At 43.9% G+C, this 16,380-nt stretch overlaps 1 protein-coding gene across 3 annotated transcripts in view; it reads right to left on the bottom strand.

The window, feature by feature from the left end:
- The window catches only part of rngtt (RNA guanylyltransferase and 5'-phosphatase), a 441,527-nt gene that overhangs the window by 119,965 nt on the left and 305,182 nt on the right, over positions 1-16,380 (bottom strand). The gene's annotated exons all lie outside the window — the stretch shown is intronic.

Raw genomic sequence — 16,380 nt, 5'->3', positions numbered from 1 at the left:
GATGGTGGGAAGGGGTGAACTGTGAACTTTGTACAGTTTTGGGGGTGGGGGGGGGGGTGGGGGAAGGTCATATTTATAGGTCCAGTGTTTTGGGGGTTGGGGGGGGGCGGGAAAGGGGTGATTGAATTTTGATTTGAACAGTGTGGGGTAGAGCATGGCTACCCGACCCGAATCTGACAGGACCCGACGACACGTGTCGGGTTCGGGTCAGGTCGGGTCGCTCTTCTGGGTCCGGCATTCGGGCTTGGGTCGGGTCGGACACAGTGACAGCCAGGATGTCAAGGTTCGAACCACTCCGCACTAGTCTGCAGTGAGCGATTCCATCCAAGGTAGAGCACAACCTCTTCAATAAACTTGATTATATTCCAGTGGACGGGTCGGGTCAGGTCGGGTGCGGGAAAAAATGAAAGGACTCAGGCCGGATGTGGTTCTGTCAGGCTCGGGTCGGGTTTCATTTGCAGACCCGAGCAGGCCTTTAGTGGGAGGTATCGTTCCCTTTAAAAATTTAAATTGGCCGGCAGGGCTGGCTGCCTCTGAAAATGGCGGCAACGTCTGCACACAGCAGTTGACGCCATTGCAAGGGTCGGAGAGCCTGCTCCCTCCATGTGTTTTGGGGAGGGGGGGGGGAGGTGGTCAATCGGGGGTATTTAAATGAGCCACTGCGTGGGAGGTCGCTGCGGCATTGCGGCACCGACCTGCATGAGCTGGCTGCCATTTTTTCACCCGCTGCTGCTCTTGGTGACAGGCGCTTAAAATCCAGTCCTACGTAGGAGGACTCAAAGAACATTTAGAGTTTTGAAATAGAAATTGCACTTGGAACCTGAATGAACATATTGCTGTCCAAAGAGCAGCTCTAAGCTCTGGACAGAAAAAAAGTCAGTGTAAATGCTACACTGTAAACTTAATGTCATTGCATGGCGCTGGTGTTTTAGGGCATTTTACCTTCGAAATAGTGACGAGGTAATTGACAAAAAGGGGAGCGAAGAAAATAGATTTCTTAAATCTCAGTCAGCAATATTAATCACTTAAATCTTTGAAATAAGTTTCAATAGCCTGCATTTTATGAAAAGTATAAATTGAAGTAATGAGACAGTAAATTGCAAAAGATTAATTCTAAAGCTGGGTGAATTTGCAAAGGGCATAAATGCAACAACACTAATAAAACAAAGGGAGAAATTGAAGAAATATTTTACCATAAATGTCAATTGAGGTAGAGAGTGAAACTATTATAAAAATGAACTGGATAAGTATTTGAAAAGGAAGAATGAAAAAAAAAAAAGACAGGGCAGCTAGATTACGCAGCTCCCACTAAAGAACTAGCAATACTTCAGGCATTACAAGTTGAATGACCTCCTTCAGTGTTGAAATTTCTATAATTCTACGTCATAGATTAATAGGAGAGGAAGGGGGACAGGGTGGGAGACAGAGACATACACACACACAAAACAGAGAAAACAAAATTACAGACCTGTTAACCTTACATCAGTTGTTGGGAAAATGCTAGAATCTATTCTAAAAGCTGTGATAAATGGACACTTGGACAATAATGATCTGATTGAGCATAGTCAACATGGATTTATGAATGGGAAATCATGTTTGACGAACCTGTTGCAGAGTTTTGAGGATGCTACTAACAGAATTGATAAAGGGAAGTCGGTGGACGTGGTATACTTGGATTTTCAGAAGGTTTTTGCTAAACTCCCCCACAGGAGAGTGGTTAGCAAAATTAAAGCACATGGGATCGGAGGTAATATACTGGCATTGATTCTTCTTCTTTCTTTGGCCTCCTTGTCTCGAGAGACAATGGGTAAGCGCCTGGAGGTGGTCAGTGGTTTGTGGAGCAGCGCCTGGAGTGACAGACTCTCCCACAGGTGCTGCAGATAAAATTGGTTGTCGGGGCTGTTACACAGTTGGCTCTCCCCTTGCGCTTCTGTCTTTTTTCCTGCCAACTGCTAAGTCTCTTCGACTCGCCACGCTTTAGCCCCGCCTTTATGGCTGTCCGCCAGCTCTGGCGATCGCTGGCAACTGACTCCCACGACTTGTGATCAATGTCACAGGACTTCATGTCGCGTTTGCAGACGTCTTTAAAGCGGAGACATGGACGGCCGGTGGGTCTGGTACCAGTGACGAGCTCGCTGTACAATGTGTCCTTAGGGATCCTGCCATCTTCCATGCGGCTCACATGGCCAAGCCATCTCAGGCGCCGCTGGCTTAGTAGGGTGTATATGCTGGGGATGTTGGCCGCCTCAAGGACTTCTGTGTTGGAGATACGGTCCTGCCACCTGATGCCAAGGATTCTCCGGAGGCAGCTAAGATGGAATGAATTGAGACGTCGCTCTCGGCTGACGTACGTTGTCCAGGCCTCGATGCCGTAGAGCAAGGTACTGAGGACACAGGCTTGATACACTTGGACCTTTGTGTTCTGTGTCAGTGCGCCATTTTCCCACACTCTCTTGGCCAATCTGGACATAGCAGTGGAAGCCTTTCCCATGTGCTTGTTGAATTCTGCATCGATAGACAGGTTACTGGTGATAGTTGAGCCTAGGTAGGTGAACTCTTGAACCACTTCCAGAGCGTGGTCGCCGATATTGATGGATGGAGCATTTCTGACGTCCTGTCTCATGATGTTCGTTTTCTTGAGGCTGATGGTTAGGCCAAATTAATTGCAGGCAGCCGCAAACCTGTCGATGAGTCTCTGCAGACACTCTTCAGTGTGAGATGTTAATGCAGCATCATCAGCAAAGAGGAGTTCCCTGATGAGGACTTTCCATACTTTGGTCTTCGCTCTAAGACGGGCAAGGTTGAACAACCCGCCACCTGATCTTGTGTGGAGGAAAATTCCTTCTTCTGAAGACTTGAATGCATGTGACAGCAGCAGGGAGAAGATGATCCCAAACAGTGTAGGTGCGAGAATACAGTTTTGTTTCACGCCACTCAGGATAGGAAAGGGGTCTGATGAGGCGCCGCTATGCTGAATTGTGCCTTTTATATTGTCATGGAATGAGGTGATGATACTTAGTAGCTTTGGATTAAGGATTGGTTAACAGTCAGAAAACAGAGAGTAGGAATAAATGGTTCATTCTCGCGTTGGCACGCTATGACTAGTGGGGTACCGTAGGGATCAGTGCTTCGCCCCAGCTGTTCACTATATATCTCAATGATTTGGATGTGGGGACTAAATGTAGTATTTCCACGTTCGCGGATGAAACAAAACTAGGTGGGAATGTGTGTTGTAAGGAAGATGCAAAGTGCTTTCAAGGGGATTTGAACAGACTTAGTGAGTTGGCAAGAACGTGGCAGATGGAATATAACGTGGAAAAATGTGAAGTTATCCACTTTGGTAGGAGGAACAGATGTGCAGAGTATTTCTTAAATGATAATAGATTAGAAAGTGTAGATGTACAAAGGGACCTGGGTGTCCTTGTCAATAAGTCACTGAAAGCTAACATGCAGGTGCAGCAAGCAATTAGGAAGGCTAATGGTATGTTAGCCTTTATCGCAAGAGGATTCGAATACAGCAGTAGTGAAGTCTTGCTTCAATTGTATAGAACCTTGGTTAGACCGCACCTGGAGTACTGTGTGCAGTTTTGGTCCCCTTACTTTAGGAAGGATTTTATTGCCTTCGAGGGAGTGGAACTAAGATTCACCAGATTTGTTGCCGGGATGGTGGGACTGTCCTATGAAGAGAGATTTGGGAAACAAGACCTGTATTCTCTTGGGTTTCGAAGAATGAGAGGTGATCTCATTGAAACCTACAAAATACTTAAAGGGATAGACAGGGTAGATGCAGCTAAGATGTGTCCCCTGATTGTATCCCCTGGTTCTAGACTCCCCAATTTCAAAATAAGGGGGAAGCCACTTAGGACAGAGATGAGGAGAAATTTCTTTCCTCAGAGGGTTGTGAATCTTTGGAATTCTCTACCCCAGAGGGCTGTGGAAGCTCAGTCATTGAGTATGTTTAAAGCAGAGATTGACAGATTTCTAAATACAAATGACATAAGGGGATATGAGGATAGTGTGGGAAAAAGGCATTGAAGTGGATGATCAGCCATGATCATATTGAATGGCAGAACAGGCTCGATGGATTGAATGGCCTACTCCTGCTCCAATGCTCCTATGAATCAAAAAAAAATGTTGGATGGACTTGATAATGGAGGCATCACAACAAAATGTTAGTGTTAGCAGTTTAAGTCAGCACGGTTATCCTCACCAAGATGGGAAAGCTGTCCCGCAGACTGGTCAAGCAAAGGTTTGACATAGGTATATTCAGAGAAGCAAGTCTATCAGCGAACATTCCAGAGGCCTCAATAGCTATCCCTGGGTATGTTCTATCCCACGAGCAGAATAGAACCACTAGAGGTCAGGCAAAGTGATATACAATCGCATGGGAGTGGTCCTGGGAGTCCTCAACATTGACCCTGGACCCCATAAAGTCTCATAAGGTGTCTGTTAGCATTCTCACCTTTGAGTCCGAAGGTTGTAGATTCAAGCTCCACTCCAGAGACCTGAACATGTAACCTAGGCTGACAATTCAGTGCACCACTAAGGGAGTTGCACTTTCGGAGGTGTCATCTTTCATGAAACCAAAGCCCCATCTGACCTCTCAGGTGGGCATAACAGATTCAGTGATTCCTGACAATGCAGCAGTCGGCTGACATCATCAGAGTGCGCCAGGTTGCGCAAATGCGCAACTACATCTTGCAGGACTAAGTGGCGCATGCGCAGGATGATGTGTATCTGCGCTATAGGGTCATAAGGTATCCAGCCCCCCACTCGCCTGGAGGAAGTGAATGAATGGGAGACTAAGAGGCTGGTGCTCTCCCCCATCGGTAACTCGCTCCAGGCCTCGACGCTTCCTCCCCTCAGCCGCTCGCTCCTGACCTCACTGCTCCCACCCCCACCCCACAACCCTGGCCGATTGTTCCCCGCTCGTGCCACCCCATTCTCCAGTCGGTCGGTCGCTCACCCCCCTCCCCTCCCCCTCCAGCCGCTAGCTCTAAGTCGCACCGTTTCCCTCCTCTCGGCCACTCACTCCTACGTCACTCCTTGCAGCCCGCCTTGCTTCTTCGGGCGGCGCGTGGTGACTGATCAAACGTGGCAGCGAGTGGCCGAGAGCTAGCGGCTGGAGGTGGGGGTGGGGGGGAGTGGAGCTAGCAAGTGACAGGAGAATGGGGTGGTGCGATCAGGTAACAATCAGCCAGGGGAATGTTGGGGAGCAGCGAGGTCTGGAGCAGGGGAAAGGTGAAGTGGCCAGTGGGTGGGAGCAAGTAGCTGCATTTGGGTGAAATCAGTCCTGGTCAGTCATATAAACGAATCACAATAACGAATTGGCCAGCACATTTTATACTGTCATGGTCCTGTAGTTTTTTTCAGAATATGCAGTTTGCCTTTAAGGCTTGCAAGGGATCAGTATCGCTTTAAGAACCAGCAAGCCTCAAGAGTTATCGAAAGGTGTTTTTCGGTTGCCATTGAAACAACCATTTGGAGACTGCGATTCAAAGGATGTATTCTCATTACCATAGATATAGTCACTGGGAGTGAGTCTCATGCGATACATTTGTTAGAATTCAGTTTTGAACTGGCTTTCAGCTGAAGACAGTTTGTTCTAACAGAGAACACAGACACAGAGACAGAGACATACAGACACAGCTGGTGTTGGTACCTGAAGAAAGAGCTCTCAGCCATTTAAACTGAAGGATTAGGATTTTAGTCTGTTTAATTATCTTTCAAAATTCTAAAAAAAGTCAAGCCAAAACAGAGATCTCTGGTAATTTAAACTGAAGGAAGGGAAGTTAGACTGTGACAATCTTTTATCCCTCAAAAACTCTAAAGTCAGATTGATTCTGTTGAAAGTGTTTGTAAGTCGTTAATTGTTGAAATTTGGAGAAGAAAAGCAACATTCTGTGGGGAATTCAAGCAACATTGGACTGTAAATTTGCAAGGACTCTATTTTTTCTATTTTAAATGTTGTTTATATCTTCATAGTGTTTCAAAATTTAGTTCTTCTAATTAAAGAGTAAATTTGTTGATTTAAAGACACCTGGTTTGGTTAGCTTCATTCGGGGGTTAATAGAAGATACAATTTGGCTGAGTCTTTCTTTAATTTGGAAAGTTTCAAATGATGTGTTCGGCAATCTGTGAAGCAACGGGATTGAATTATCAGTGCCTTTCTCCCACCACAATCAGAATCGTATATTTTGATTGCGGGCTTTGACAGTCATAACAATACTCTGTCTGATTTTCGATCGGGGTGACAATTCACTATCTTCCAATGGAAATTCGATCCTAAAATTGCTTTTGTATTTAATAGGATTACTGAAATATTAAATGGATCTGAGGATTACAGTTAGTATCCTATAACTACATAGCATATTACCAGGCTTCCATCCAACTTAATGTAAGGATAGTTTGTTAGAACGATCTAGCCATAAGCATTTCCTGTGATAAATTGAGCAGCGCCATCTCTAATCCTGGCAGCTGCCTGAACGTCTCACACTGACGTTCCAGTTGAAGAACCTGCATTCGCGCATGTGCAAATACTGCGCCACCTAGTGGTTGCGTTGTCAGCAAACACAGTGTAAAAGATATTTCAAGAAGAGCAAGGAAGTTGTCCCTGGCCAACAATCTCTCAACTTACATCACTGAATAGATTATCTGATCATTTATCTCAATACCATTTGTGGAATCTTGCTGTGTGCAAATAAATGACTTATGTTTCCCACATTACAACAGTTATTACACTTCAAAAGGTACATAACTGGCTATGAAGCACATTGAGATGTCATGATTCGATGTAAAGGGTAGGAGGGTGTGCCAGGTAGCATTCCTTATAATGAGACAGGAACCGAGTGAAGTTACTACAGAGTGCATGTTAAACACCAAAAGCAGCAGGCTATAGACAGAGCTACGCACTCCCATAACCAACAGATCAGAACAATTCTCAGTCGATCTGCCACACCCATGAATGGCTCACCTCCTGACCCTTCACAATTTCTCTCCACCATCTACAAGACTTAAGTCTGAAATACAATGAACACTCACCATTTCCATGAATGTGTACAGCTGCATCAACACTAAAGAATCTTCATTCCATCTAGAACAGATTTCTTGATTGATGCCCCTGCCATTGAATTCAATATCAACCCCCTCTACCACCGGAGGACTGTGGTTGTAATATATCCAGTCTGCAAGGTGCTCTGAAGCAACTTAGCAATGTTATTTCAACAGCACCTCCCCTCCTCTGGACAAGGGCAGCAATGCCATGGGAATACCACCACTCCCAAGTCACGCACCATCCTGGCGTGGCTGTATATCAACATGCCTTCACTGTCACTGGGTTATAACCTGGAACTCTCTACCCAGCACCATTATGGAAACACCATTCCAAGGACTGCAGCAGTTCAAGGAAAAGACCCATTGCTATCTTCTCAGAGCAACTAAGGATGGACAATAAGCGTGGCACTTCCCAGTGTCAGCTGTATAGTCATTTACGGCACAGAACGAACAAAGTTTTAAAAAATTCAAGTTATGAGTAAAGGTTATGAATGTTGGGCTTGCTGTCATTGGAACAGAGGAGATTTTAAAGAAACCTAATTTAGCTACATATATGGCATATATATTGTTGTTCAACCTTGCGCGTCTTAGAGTGAAGACCAAAGTACGGAAAGTCCTCATCAGGGAACTCCTCTTTGCTGACGATGCTACATTAACATCCCACACTAAAGAGTGTCTGCAGAGACTCATCAACAGGATTGCAGCTACCTGCAACGAATTTGGCCTAACCATCAGCCTCAAGAAAACGAACATCCTGGGACAGGATGTCAGAAATGCTCCATCCATCAATATCGGTGACCACGCTCTGGAAGTGGTTCGAGAGTTCACCTACCTAGGCTCAACTATCACCAGTAACCTGTCTCTTGATGCAGAAATCAACAAGCGCATGGGAAAGGCATCCGCTGCTATGTCCAGACTGGCCAAGAGGGTGTGGGAAACTGGCGCAATGACACAGAACACAAAAGTCCGAGTGTATCAAGCCTGTGTCCTCAGTACCTTGCTCTATGGCAGCGAGGCTTGGACAACGTATGTCAGCCAAGAGTGACGTCTCAATTCATTCCATCTTCGCTGCCTCCGGAGAATCCTTGGCATCAGGCGGCAGGACCGTATCTCCAACACAGAAGTCCTCGAGGCGGCCAACATCCCCAGCATATACACCCTACTGAGCCAGCGGTGCTTGAGATGGCTTGGCCATGTGAGCCGCATGGAAGATGGCAGGATCCCCAAGGACACATTGTACAACGAGCTCGTCACTGGTATCAGACCCACTGGCCGTCCATGTCTCCGCTTCAAAGACATCTGTAAACGCAACATGAAGTCCTGTGACACTGATCACAAGTCGTGGGAGTCAGTTGCCAGTGATCGCTAGAGCTGGCGGACAGCCATAAAGGCGGGGCTAAAGAGTGGCGAGTCGAAGAGACTTAGCTGTTGGCAGGAAAAAAGACAGAATGCAAGGAGACAGCCAACTGTGTAACAGCCCCGACAACCAATTTTAACTGCAGCTCCTGTGGAAGAGTCTGTCACTCTAGGATTGGCCTTTATAGCCACTCCAGGCACTGCTCCACAAACCACTGACCACCTCTAGGCGCTTACCCATTGTCTCTCGAGACAAGGAGGCCAAAGAAAGAAGAAGAAAGAGAAGATGGCATATAGAAATTTTCAAAATTATGAAGGGAATGGGTAAAGGTTGATCTAGGTAAATTAAATTGCCAAATAGTTTTTAAAACTAGACATATGATTGGAAATTCTTGATTAACTAGGAAATTGAGTCAGAACTATTTCATATATTGAATAATGCACATATGGGATATGTTCCTCAGACTCATTGAAGAAAACAAGCATTTATGGAGCTAAGTGGCCTTTTTTCTGTTTCGATGATGATGAATGCTGGACCTTGTAACATGATTAAAAGTTCAAGATGGAGTCCAGAAGGTCAGCTGAGCTCACCTCCACTCTGCGAAAGGTTACCAGGACAACAAAGAACAGATCAAAGACTGTCTTCTAAAGAACAGAGACAATAGCACTAACACATGAAGAACAATGGGTTTTGTCTTCCCAGACTTTTGGATCATAAAACAAGGAGTCAGCCATTCAGAAGATGCAAATACACCGGGCAGGTGTTAGAACCCGGGAGCCTGTGCGGAGTTTGCAAGTTCTCCCTGTGACCACGTGGGTTTCCGCCGGGTGCTCTGGTTTCCTCCCACAGCCAAAGACTTGCAGGTTGATAGGTAAATTGGCCATTGTAAATTGCCCCTAGTATAGGTAGGAGAATTGAGGGAAGGTGGGGATGTGGTAGGGAATATGGGATTAATGAAGGATTAGTATAAATGGGTGGTTGATGGTCGGCACAGACCCGGTGGGCCGAAGGGCCTGTTTCAGTGCTGTATCTCTCTATGACTCTATGACAATGGAAAGGCCAAGTAGCTTTGTAGAATTCAGACTACTGGTATCTGCATTTTGGAGCAGAACAATAAACTACTGAATTCTAAGTCCATCTAAATTTAACAGACTTTCTGAAGAAAACCAGACTACAAGGGAGTAACGATCAGGTTGTGGCCTCAAACAGAATGTAAGAAGAGAACCCATCAGGGTGTGGCCTCAGAACAAGCACTAAGACATCTAGCAGTGGCAGCTGGAGAGAGAGAGAGAGACAGAGAGGGAAACGCCTGCTGTCTGAAGATGTACAGCAAAAGGTTCTGCAGACATGAACCTGTTTTGAGAATTGAAGTTAGTGGAGGTGTAAAGGACCCACAAGATCACGGAAAATCACATTATCCACGGATGTCCAGGTTGGAAGTGCACGGAGAAGGGACTGAAGATAATACTTATTTTTGAAAAGTGTGGGAGATCCAACCCAATGCAACTGGGAGGAGTTTGAGACCTGTAACTGCAAAGGATTTTATCAAAAAGGACTGTGTAATGTATAAGTGTGATATGAGGGTTTCAGGTATTGAATAAGTAAAGAAAACACCTTTGTTTATAATTTGGGGTATCAGCAACTTACAAAGTACTGTTTAGCTAATTGGGGATTTCTTTTAATTTAGTTCTTGTAATAAAAGTCTTAAAATGCAAAATCTTGTGTAATTTGTTAAATTGGTCTGGGGGTTCATATCTTGCATTTCTCTCATTAACGATCTCTCTGAGGTTATAACACTATATTGTCAAATTATAGGATTAATGTTCAAAGTATATGACTGTTATCCATTATCTTGGTCAAAAATTGACATTGCAAACCAAGAATTGATTATTGATAATATTATACATATCACTCAAATGGTCAGCATTAAGTTAATTTGAACTAGTACTAAGATGGGATCTCACTTCAATAGTATAGCTTTTGTGCTGATCAAGCTGAGAGATGCTGGCATCATGCCTAGGCTTCAAACAAGCACAGGTCAGGTGCAGCACTGCCAGCTGCTGAATAAATCTCCCTTTTCTCTGCTCCAAAAATGCATGGTAGCCATGACTACAGAAGAACAATCCTTACTGCACAAATATGACACTTTTATCTTGACCCAGTCATTGCCTAGCCCTCTCATTTACATGACCAACTTAGTGCCAATTAAGTCTGGTTTTGAGCTTTTTTTTTATTCGTTCATGGGATGTGGGCATCGTTGGCAATGCCAGAATTTATTGTCCATCCTAACTGCCCTCGAGAATGTAGTAGTGAGCTGCCTTCTTGAACCGCTGTAGGTACATTCACAGTGCTGTAAGGGAGGGATTTCCAGGATTTTGACCCAGCACCAGTGAGGAACAGTAATATATTTCCAAGTCAGAACGGTGTGTGACTTGGAGGGGAACTTCCAGGTGGTGGCTATGTGCCCACACCCACTAAGAACAGTGTTGAAAATGCCCAAGTGTATACATACTAAACAAACATTCTTGCCCCTAGGAAACAAATGATTAATATTTGAAAGATAACAGGATTACTAAATGGAGCAAAGGGAAGAGGATACACAGAAGAGTCAGAGGAACTATGGGATTGAGGGGGTTGGTGGATGGTTGTAGGTCTGGATGAGGTCACAGGAGTACAGTGGGGTTGGACCATGGAGGGACTTAAACACACAGAAGAAAATTTTAAATTGGGGCATTGAGGTCCAGGAACCAAAGTAGGTCAGCAGGGAACCCTGGATGTCAAGGGATATAGCGGATTGGATAAGGAAAAAGGAGGCAGTTTACGGCAGATTCGGAGCGCTGAAAACAGCGGAGGCACTAGAGGAGTATAGAAGTGTAGGGGGCTACTTAAAAAAGTAATTAGGAGCGCGAAGAGGGGACATGAAAAAACACTGGCGGGCAAGATAAAGGAAAATACTACGGCGTTTTATCAGTATATTAAGGGCAAGAGGATAACCAGGGAAAGAGTGGGGCCCATTAGGGACCAAAGTGGCAATCTGTGCGTGGAGCCGGAGGACATAGTTGAGATTACTTTGCATCTGTGTTCACTATGGAAAAGGACGATGTAAGTGTAGAGATCGGTGGGGGGGGAATTGTGATATACTTGAACATATTAGCATTGAAAGGGAGGAAATATTAGCTGTTTTAGCGGGCTTAAAAGTAGATAAATCCCCAGGCCCAGATGAGATGTATCCCAGGTTGTTATGTGAGGCAAGGGAGGAGATAGCAGGGGCTCTGACACAAATTTTCAAATCCTCTCTGGCCACAGGAGAGGTAACAGAGGACTGGAGGACAGTGAATGTGGTACCATTATTCAAGAAGGGTAGCAGGGATGAACCAGGTAATTACAGGCCGGTGAGTATAACATCAGTGGTTGGGAAAATATTGGAAAAAAGTCTGAGGGACAGGATTAATCTCCACTTGGTGAGGCAGGGATTAATCAGGGATATCAGCATGGCTTTGTCAGGGGGAGATTGTGTCTAACTAACTTGATTGAATTTTTCGAGGCGGTGACTAGATGTGTAGGTGAGGGTAAAGCAGTTGATGTCGTCTAGATGGACTTCAGTCAGGCTTTTGATAAGGTCCCGCATGGGAGATTGGTTAAGAAGGTAAGAGCCCTTGGGATCCAGGGCAATTTGGCAAAGTGGATCCAAAATTGGCTTAATGGCAGGAGGCAGAGGGTGATGGTCGAGGGTTGTTTTTGCAATTGGAAGCCTGTGACCAGTGGTGTACCGCAGGGATCGGTGCTGGGACCCTTGCTGTTTGTAGTGTACATTAATGATTTAGACGTGAATATAGGAGGTATGTTCAGTAAGTTTGCAGCTGACACGAAAATTGGTGGTGTCGCAAATAGTGAGGAGGAAAACCTTAGATAACAGGATAACATAGATGGGCTGGTGAGATGGGCAGAGCAGTGGCAAAAGGAATTTAATCCTGAAAAGCGTGAGGTGATGCATTTTCGGAGGACTGACAAGGTAAGGCAATATACAATTGGTGGTCGGACCCTAGGAAGTACAGAAGGTCAGAGGGATCTTGGTGTACTTGCCCATAGATCACTGAAGGAAGCAGCACAGGTAGATAAGGTGGTTAGGATGACATATGGGATACTTGCCTTTATTAGTTGAGGCATAGAATATAAGAGCAGGGAGGTTATGATGGAACTGTATAAAATGCTAGTTAGGCCACAGCTGTACTGTGTACAGTTCTGGGCACCACACTATAGGAAGGATGTGACTGCACTATAGAGGGTGCAAAGGAGATTCACCAGGATGTTGCATGTGCTGAAGCAGTTCAGCTATGAAGAGAGATTAAAAAGGCGAGGGTTGTTTTCCTTATAACAGAGAATGCTGAGGGGGGACCTGATTGAGGTATACAAAATTATAAGGGGCATTGATAGGTTAGATATGAAGAAACTTTTTCCTTTGGCGGAGGGGTCAATAACCAGGGGGCATAGATTTAAGTTAAGGGGCAGGAGGTTTAGAGGGGATTTGAGGAAAGATTTTTTCACTCAGAGGGTGGTTGGAATCGGAAACACACTGCCAGAAGAGGTGGTAACGCCATAGCATACAAGGCTACGGGCCAAGTACTGGAAAATGGGATTAGAATAGTTAGGTGCTTGATGGCCGGCACGGACACGATGGGCCTGTTTCTGTGCTGTATAACTCTATGACTCTATGATAGGGGAGGTAGGTGAATAGGACTTGTTGCAGGATAGGATGCAGGCAGCATTTTGGATGAGCTGAAGTTTGCTTGGTGTTGGCTTGGTATACCAGCTGAGTGTATTTTGGAATATTTGAGTGACAAGTTTGTGAAGGTATGGATGAAGGTTTCCACAGGAGCTAGGCTGAGGTGGGAGCAGAGGTGGGCAAAGCCTTATAGAGTTGAAAATAGGCAGTTTGTGATGGGAAAGATATGTGTTTGAAAGATCAGCTCAGAGTTAAATCGGATCCTGAAGTAATGAACAGTTTAGTTAAAAATACATAAAATATTTAAGTCCACAGTAAAATATTTCAAACGATATGAATGACATTTCTGCATTGTGCCTGAGGCACTAAGAACTTAAAATAAAATTCTAGTTTAATATTAACAATTATTTAATCATGCGACAGAGATGTTTATAGTGGCAAACTAAATGGTAAGCAACCAGTGATATGCAACCATGTACCATTAACAGTAAACTATCAGCCTGATTTTAGAAACACATTTTACAATGGGGTAAAATCCCATATTTGCGTTGTATAGCAAAAATTATGTGCGTGCAATATGCATATTAAGAAGGCTACATCAATTTGATTATATTGGAACAATCCAAAAGACCCCTGGGTTGAAGAAAGTTGAGCAATTAATTCATTGAGGACAGAAGTACAATCATCCCTCCATGCACTATAATATAATACTATATATGAGGAATCAAAGTGGAGCATTGCTTTTCCTGCAGATAGAATATATTTCATATTTAGATGTTCATTAGGGCTTATACATTTATGATGTACAGAAAATTTATTACTCCGAATCTGTCAGTAAAACTAAACTGTAATTATTTCTATATACTGAACCACATGGTATAACTGAGTAACAAAATCTACCATCCATCAATGTATACCATGACAACCCCATTGGTCAAAAATAATCAACAATCATAGATGAATAACACACCATCCGGTACATTCCAAGGTAGCAACACATTCTGGGGTTTAGATGTGTGACTGCATCGTGACACACTGTAAACTGTGTGTTACCCGATACATCCCTCACTATTGATCAGCGCATTGCACGATGATATATTCATTCCTTTGCAATTGGATGATTCTTTTTTCAGACAATTAAATTTATTAATACTTTAAAAACAAAGTCGCATCATATATAGGGCGCTTATGATGCACTACTGTAGCTGATGAAGCCTCATATACAATTTCAAAAATCTTAAAAGTCCAGACAAAAAATAATTTTGACCAAAAATGTGCAACTTATTTTCAAGTTAGTACTGTTTCTTTGGCACAATATTTTTTGCAACCTACCTTGTCAAACATTATTAGAGTACAATTACGTATTTGGTTTCGCTCACATATATTTTGAGGTCTTCAGCGCGTTATAATGGTCAGTTGTGAATTGGGCCTGTCCCTTTAAGCCCATTACTGAGTTACTCAGTGGGAAAGATGTCAAAATAGATGGAAGTAGAGGGTAATTGAAATCTCTAGATTGGCAACAATCTCTAAATATTGCCTTCAGATCAGAAAAGAATGGCAGAAAATAAATAGAATTTTTTTGCTGCTTGCATTTTCTTTTTAAGTGTTCAAATAGAAATGTAGCTTCAAATGTAACAGTAATAGTGGTATTCCTAATCCGAATCCGAAATAGAGTAACTGTAAAATGTAAAAAAATAAACATTTCACAGAGAATTGACGTCTAGGGAAGAGTACCTTTAATGAAAAACTACTTGCGTTATAAGGATGACACTACAGAATCACAGAATTGTTACAGCACAGAAGGAGGCCATTCAGCCCATCATGTTCGCACCAGCTCTCTGAAAGAGCAACTTCCTCAGTTCCATTTCCCTGCCTTCTCCCCATAACCGTGCACATTCTTCCTTTTCATATAACAGTCTAATTCCCTTTTGAATGCTTCAGTTGAACCTGTCTCCACCACGTTCTCGGGTAGCACATTCCAGACCTTAACCACGCGCTGCGTGAAAAAGTTTTTCCTCATGTCAATTTTGCTTCTCTTAGTAATTCCTTTAAATCTGTGCCCTCTGGTCTCAATCCTTTCACGGGTGGGAACAGTTTCTCTCTATCTACTCTGTCCAGACCCCTCATGATTTTGAATACCTCTATCAAATCACCTCTCAGCTTCTCTTCTCCAAGGAAAACAGTCCTAACTACTCCAATCTGTCTTCATAACTGAAATTCCTCATCCCTGGAACCATTCTCGTCAATCTTTTCTGTACTCTCTCCAATGCCCTCACGTCTTTCCTCAAGTGCGGCGTCCAGAATTGGACGCATTACTCCAGCTGAGGCTGAACTAGTGTCTTATACAAGTTCAACATAACTTCCTTGCTCTTGTACTCTACACCCCTATTAATAAAGCTCAGGATATTGTATGCTTTATGAACCGCTCTCTCAACCTGTCCTGCCACCTTCAATGACTTATGCACATATACACCTCGGTCCCTCTGCTCCTGCACCCCCTTTATAATTGTTCCCTTGATTTTATATTGTCTCTCCATGTTCTTCCTACCAAAATGAATCACTTCACATTTCTCTGCATTGAACTTCATCTGCCACCTGTCTGCCCATTCCACCAACTTGTCTATGTCCTTTTGAAGTTCTACACTATCCTCCTCACAGTTCACAGTGCTTCCAAGTTTCGTATCATCTGCAAACTTTGGAATTGTGCCCTGTACACCAAGGTCTGCGTCATTAATATAAAGCAGGAAAAGCAAGGGTCCCAACACTGATCCCTGGGGAACTCCACAACAAACCTTCCTCCAGCCCGAAAAACATGCATTAACCACTACTCTTTGTTTTCTGTCACTCAGCCAATTTCATATTCACGTTGCTACTGTCCATTTTATTCCATGATCTACAAGCTTGCTCGCAAATAAAAACAAGAAATGCTGGAACCACTCAGCAGGTCTGGCAGCATCTGTGGAAAGAGAAGCAGAGTTAACGTTTCGGGTCAGTGACCCTTCTTTGGATTCCGAAGAAGGGTCACTGACCCGAAACGTTAACTCTGCTTCTCTTTCCACAGATGCTGCCAGACCTGCTGAGTGGTTCCAGCATTTCTTGTTTTTATTTCAGATTCCCAGCATCCGCAGTATTTTGCTTTTATATAAGCCTGCTCACAAGTCTGTTGTGCAGCACTTTATCAAATGGAGAGGTTTATACCTATCAGAAAAGACTAAACAGACTGGGGCTCTTTTCGTTCGAAATGAGA

The sequence above is a fragment of the Heterodontus francisci genome, chromosome 3 (assembly GCF_036365525.1).
Source record: "Heterodontus francisci isolate sHetFra1 chromosome 3, sHetFra1.hap1, whole genome shotgun sequence".
Classification (NCBI taxonomy): domain Eukaryota; kingdom Metazoa; phylum Chordata; class Chondrichthyes; order Heterodontiformes; family Heterodontidae; genus Heterodontus; species Heterodontus francisci.
This window is presented reverse-complemented; position numbering and strand designations above follow the sequence as displayed.